The 6,328-nt window shown below is 37.3% G+C and overlaps 1 non-coding gene across 1 annotated transcript; it reads right to left on the bottom strand.

The window, feature by feature from the left end:
- Window positions 1–6,035: 6,035 nt before the first annotated feature.
- On the bottom strand, window positions 6,036–6,118 carry TRNAL-CAG (transfer RNA leucine (anticodon CAG)). The gene has a single exon. It is a non-coding gene; the product is annotated as a tRNA-Leu (tRNA).
- Window positions 6,119–6,328: the final 210 nt, after the last annotated feature.

The raw sequence follows: 6,328 nt of genomic DNA, 5'->3' as shown, positions 1-6,328 counted from the left end.
GTCTGTAGATACGCCCTTGGTGGTAGTTGGCCTTGATGTTTTTGTGCTCTTGGTCGTAGTTCACCTTGATGTTTATACACCATTGGAGGTAATTGGCCTTGATATTCATACACCCTTGGTGGTAGCAGTTGACCTTGATGTTTTTATGCCCTTGGTGGTAGTTTGCCTTAGATATTTTTATACCCTTGGCGGTAGTTGGCCTTGATGTTTTTATGCCCTTGGTGGTAGTTGGCCTTAGATATTTTATACCCTTGGTTGCAGTTGGCCTTGATGGTGATACACCCTTGGTGGTAGTTGGCCTTGATGTTTATACGCTCTTAGCTATAGTTGATCTTGATGATTTTGATTATATTTTTCAATGAGTTTTGGTAGAACATTTTTTTCTATTGGTCACTTTTGTGTTTGCCCATGTAGAAAGTAGACATCCATTGACTGATAGAGAAATATTAAAGGGTTTTTCTAATTTTCAATATGCTGTTAGGACATTTCCTGTTATTTGAGGGGAGTCCCTTGCTTGATTCTCATCTATTTGCCAAAGAAAACAGCACCTACAAAACATCTCTAGAAGACGCAATACAATCTGTTTAATACAAATGCAGTCCATTGATGTCAATAGGTGAAAATCTTTAAATGTTCCTTGTGATGACTCTGCAGTAGTGAGGAGCGAGCATGCTCATTTAACGCTTTCGCCGAGCACTCTTGGGTGCTTTCGTGTATCTTTGGCATGCTCGTTTATTAAGTTGCCTGCATGATTTGTGACTGATAATCAGCCTCAACAAGTGAGGATTCCCTAACAAACAGGCAATCTCTGCATGTGGTGAAGCTGACTAACAGCCATAAATCATGCAGACGCCCGGGACTTGAACTTAATATACGAGCTTGCAGAAGATACTAGGTAAGCACCCGAGCGAGCTCGGCGAAAGGGTTAAACGAGCACGCTCACTCATCACTACCCTGCAGTTAAAGTTAAAGGGGTTGTCCGCTACTGAATGAAAACATTTGTCCCAAAATGTGGTGAAACTTTGATGTCAGTATCACATGCGCATTTCAGACTTGTTATACTATGTTCATCTGCTCTTTTAGCTTTTGTTTATTAAGTATATTTATAGTCTATTGATGCCTGAGGTAGAAAAATCTGAAATTGGACATACTGGTAATTCGGTTTCTAGGAATCTTCCACGACAGCACCTTTGGAGGTTCACTCTCTGCCCTAATAGGGACAGAGAACTTATAGAGATGAAATAGTCCCTCCCATTTTCCTATCAACAGTATTTTTCTGATGCCAAAGCAACAACTAACATATGCACAAAGAAACTATTTGATGTTCCCAGAAATCTTTTGTGAAAGCACAAATTCAGGACATTTAAGATTTGCCTCAAGGACCCCAGGAATACTGCCAAAGTGCCAACGTTAAGAATTGGTTTTGCTAAGCCCCATCACTTTTAGTTTTCGATTTGATATTGCCACCAATAGAGCGGAACCCCAAATGATCAGTAACAGGAGTGAAGCTGAACAATTTCTTGAAAGAAAATGCTAATGTCAGAAGTTGGATTCAAACCCACTCCTTCAGAAGAGACAGTGACCTGATCGCAGCGCCTTAGACAGCTCGATCATCCAGACTTCTCCTGGCTTTTGTAATTTAACTCTTTCTAAGCTAAGCAGTAGAAAGATGAGCATTACTTGTGATGAAAGGAAATATACCATAATTTCATTTATTTTAATATTTATTTGTAACCTATTAGTTACAGCCAATTTTGAGCTTCATGACCACGCACATTTTTTAAATCTGACATGTATCACTTTATGTGGCAATAGCACTGGAATCCTTAACATATCCCCGTGATTCTGATAGTGTTATTTTGTAACACATTGTACTTTATATTAATGGTAAATTTAGGTCAATATATATTTAGTTTTTCTTGTGAAAATATCTAAAGTTGCACAATTTCATTGAAATGCGGTGATGCCCCATATGTCTTCAGAAACTACTGTTTGGTCAACAGCAGGGCTTTGAAAGTAAGAGCGCTATTTGGGTTTTGGTAATGCAGATTTTGCAAGAATATTTTGAGGGTGACATTTGCGGAGTTCCAAAAGTACCAAAACAGCAGAAACCGCTCCAAAGTGATCCCATTTTATAAATTACTCCTCACAATGAATTCATCAACACCGGCAATTACTATTTTTGTCCAACAGGTGTTTTCACTCTGCAACATCCAGAATTGCAAATAAGCCAGTTTAGTGCCCAGCTTCCGCGTATGGAGACAAGCACCCCATACATTTTAAGTGGGCTCTTCTCGCTAGAGAAATGCCAAATCTGTGGATTCTTTGTCTTACCATTAACGTGGAAACCCCTTTTTTTAGAATGAAAGATTATGGTCCTGAGTTGGGGCTTGTGTTTTTTTGCCTTCCTGGCTTTTTCCCCAAACAGCTTTGTTCCTGGCATATTTTTGAAGCATATTTGTCTCAGTAATGCCACAGCGATTCATAGTCAAACATAAATGGCTGAAATCATTCAGCTAGTGTCTGATACATGCTGCCCGTATTAGCTATCAGGTTTCCTTTAAATCCTCATACAGCTAAGTCAAACTAAAATAAAACAAAGTGATGACGTCCAGAATGAAGGAAAAATTACAAAAAAATATTATTTTCCTCAAAAGTTAAAAGTGTTCAGTTCTCAAGTTTCTATCATTTTATTTCCTGTAGATAGTTATAATGATTATGACTTTTACATTCTCTGTAAACAGTCAGTCACTATGCTTTGTTTATTTTCTGCTTAAAATTTAATGGGTGAAGAAAAAAGCTTTTTCCAAAATCCAGAGCTGAACCAGGGACCTTCAGATCGTCAGTCTAGCTCTCTCCCAACTGAGCTACTTCAGCCAGACACGTTTGGATTCAAGAATGTTCAACACACTGTAGATATCACAACTGGATGTATTTATTTTTACTTTGACTTGTTTTTGCAAGATTATCTATATTTTAAAGTCCCACTATTTTGCGTACATATTTAAGAACTTACATTAATTCTTTGTGAATGAATAGAAAAAAACAGCAATTCTGCATTTTTTTTACATTTTCAAATTTACTCAATTCGCTAGGGTAATTCTGACTGTGTCTCTGTAGGACAGGTGATGATTGAGCATGAAACACAATTTGTAAGCATAATGTTGCATCAAGCTTTATTTTCTCTTAGGTGCAAACAATTGGAGTGAAGAAAGGAGATGCAAATTTAGAGAAAATATTCTACTGATTGTTAATGTTGAAAGTGAAAACATTTGTCCCAAAATGTGGTGAAACTTTGATGTCAGTATCACATGCGCATTTCAGACTTGTTAAACTATGTTCATCTGCTCTTTTAGCTTTTGTTTATTAAGTATATTTATAGACTATTGATGCCTGAGGTAGAAAAATCTGAAATTAGACTTACTGGTAATTCAGTTTCTTGAAATCTTCCAGGACAGCACCTTAGGAGGTTCACTCTCTGCCCTAATAGGGACAGAGAACACATAGAGATGAAATAGTCCCTACCATTTTCCTATCCACAGTATTTTTCCGATGCCAAAGCAACAACTAACATATGCACAAAGAAACTATTTGATGTTCCCATAAGTCTTTTGTGAAAGCACAAATTCAGGACATTTGCCTCAAGGTTCCCCAGGAATACTGCCAGAGTGCCAACGTTGAGAATTGGTTTCGCTAAGCCCCATCACTTTTAGTTTTCGATTTGAGATTGCCACCAATAGAGCGGACCCCCAACTAATCAGTAACAGGAGTGAAGCTGTACAATTTCTTGAAAGAAAATGTTAATGTCAGAAGTGGGACTCGAACCCATGCCTCCAGGAGAAACTGCAACCTGAACACCGGTAGACCGCTCGGCCATCCTGACTTCTTCTGGCTTTTTTAATTTAACTCTTTCTAAGCTAAGCAGTAGAAAGATGAGCATTACTTGTGATGAAAGGAAATATACCATGATTTCTTTTATTTCAATATCGATTTGTAACCTATTAGTTACAGCCAATTTTGAGCTTCATGACCCAGCACCGTTTTTTAAATCTGACATGTATCACTTCATGTGGCAATAACACTGGAATGCTTAACACATTGTACTTTATATTAATGGTAAATTTAGGTCAATATATATTTAGTTTTTCTTGTGAAAATATCTAAAGTTGCACAATTTCATTGAAATGCGGTGATGCCCCATATGTCTTCAGAAACTACTGTTTGGTCACACAGCAGGGCTTTGAAAGTAAGAGCGCTATTTGGGTCTTGGGAATGCAGATTTTGTAAGAATATTTTGAGGGTGACATTTGCGGAGTTCCAAAAGTACCAAAACAGCAGAAACCCCTCCAAAGTGATCCCATTTTATAAATTACTCCTCACAATGAATTCAGCAACACCGGCAATTACTATTTTTGTCCAACAGGTGTTTTCACTCTGCAACATCTAGAATTGCAAATAAGCCAGTTTAGTGCCCAGCTTGCGCTTATGAAGACAAGCACCCCATACATTTTAAGTAGGCTCTCCTCGCTAGAGAAATGCCAAATCTGTGGATTCTTTGTCTTACCATTACCGTGGAAACTCCTATTTTTAGAATGAAAGATGACGGTCCTGAGTTGGGGCTTGTGTATTTTGCCTTCCTGGCTTTTTCCCCAAACAACTTTTTTCCTGGCATATTTTTAAAGCATATTTGTCTCAGTAATGCCACAGCGATTCATAGTCAAACATAAATGGCTGAAATCATTCAGCTAGTGTCTGATACATGCTGCCCGTATTAGCTATCAGGTTTCCTTTAAATCCTCATACAGCTAAATCAAACTAAAATAAAACAAAGTGATGACGTCCAGAATGAAGGAAAAATTACAAAAAATATTATTTTCCTCAAAAGTTAAAAGTGTTCAGTTCTCAAGTTTCTATCATTTTATTTCCTGTAGATAGTTATAATGATTAGGACTTTTACATTCTCTGTAAACAGTCAGTCCATATGCTTTGTTTATTTTCTGCTTAAAATTTAATGGGTGAAGAAAAAAACTTTTGCCAAAACCCAGGATTGACCCTAGGACCTTTAGATCTTCAGGCTAACGCTCTCCCAACTGACCTATTTCAGCAGGACACATTTAGATTCAGGAATGTTAAACACACTGTAGATGTCACAACTGGATGTATTTATTTTTACTTTGACTTGTTTTTGCAAGATTATCTATATTTGAAAGTCCCGCTATTTTGCGTACATATTTAAGAACTTACATTAATTCTTTGTGAATGAATAGAAAAAACAGCAATTCTGCATTTTTTTTATATTTTCAAATTTACTCAATTCGCCAGGGTAATTCTGAATGTGTCTTTGTAGGACAGGTGATGATTGAGCATAAAACACAATTTGTAAGCATAATGTTGCATCAAGCTTTATTTTTTCTTAGGTGCAAACAATTGGAGTGAAGAAAGGAGATGCAAATTTAGAGAAAATATTCTACTGATTGCTAATGTTGAAAGTGAAAACATTTGTCCCAAAATGTGGAGAAACTTTGATGTCAGTATCACATGCACATTTCAGACTTCTTAAACTATGTTCATCTGCTTTTTAGCTTTTGTTTATTAAGTATATTTATATTCTATTGATGCCTGAGGTAGAAAAATCTGAAATTAGACTTACTGGTAATTCGGTTTCTAGGAATCCTCCACGACAGCACATTAGGAGGTTCACTCTCTGCCCTAATAGGGACAGAGAACACATAGAGATGAAATTGTCCCTCTCATTTTCCTATCCACAGTATTTTTCCAATGCCAAAACAACAACTAATATATGCACAAAAACTATTTGATGTTCCCAGAAGTCTTTTGTGAAAGCACAAATTCAGGACATTAAAGATTTGCCTCAAGGACCCCCAGGAATACTGCCAAAGTGCCAACGTTGAGAATTGGTTTTGCTTAGTCCGATTGCTTTTAGTTTTCGATTTGAGATTGCCACCAATGGAGCGGAACCCCAATTGATCAGTAACAGGAGTGAAGCTGTACAATTTCTTGAAAGAAAATGATAATGTCAGAAGTGAGATTCGAACCCACGCCTCCAGCAGAGACTGCGACCTGAACGCAGCGCCTTAGACCGCTCGGCCATCCTGACTTCTTCTGGCTTTTGTAATTTAACTCTTTCTGAGCTAAGCAGTAGAAAGATGAGCATTACTTGTGATGAAAGGAAATATACCATGATTTCTTTTATTCCAATATTGATTTGTATCCTATAAGTTACAGCCAATTTTGAGCTTCATGACCAAGCACCGTTTTTTAAATCTGACATGTATCACTTTATGTGGCAATAACACTGGAATGCTTA

This window comes from Phyllobates terribilis, unplaced genomic scaffold, assembly GCF_046119375.1.
Source record: "Phyllobates terribilis strain yellow unplaced genomic scaffold, ASM4611937v1 Scaffold_65__1_contigs__length_7625178, whole genome shotgun sequence".
Taxonomy (NCBI): domain Eukaryota; kingdom Metazoa; phylum Chordata; class Amphibia; order Anura; family Dendrobatidae; genus Phyllobates; species Phyllobates terribilis.
Note: the sequence above shows the minus strand (reverse complement) of the source record. Positions and strands in the feature narration are given on the sequence as shown.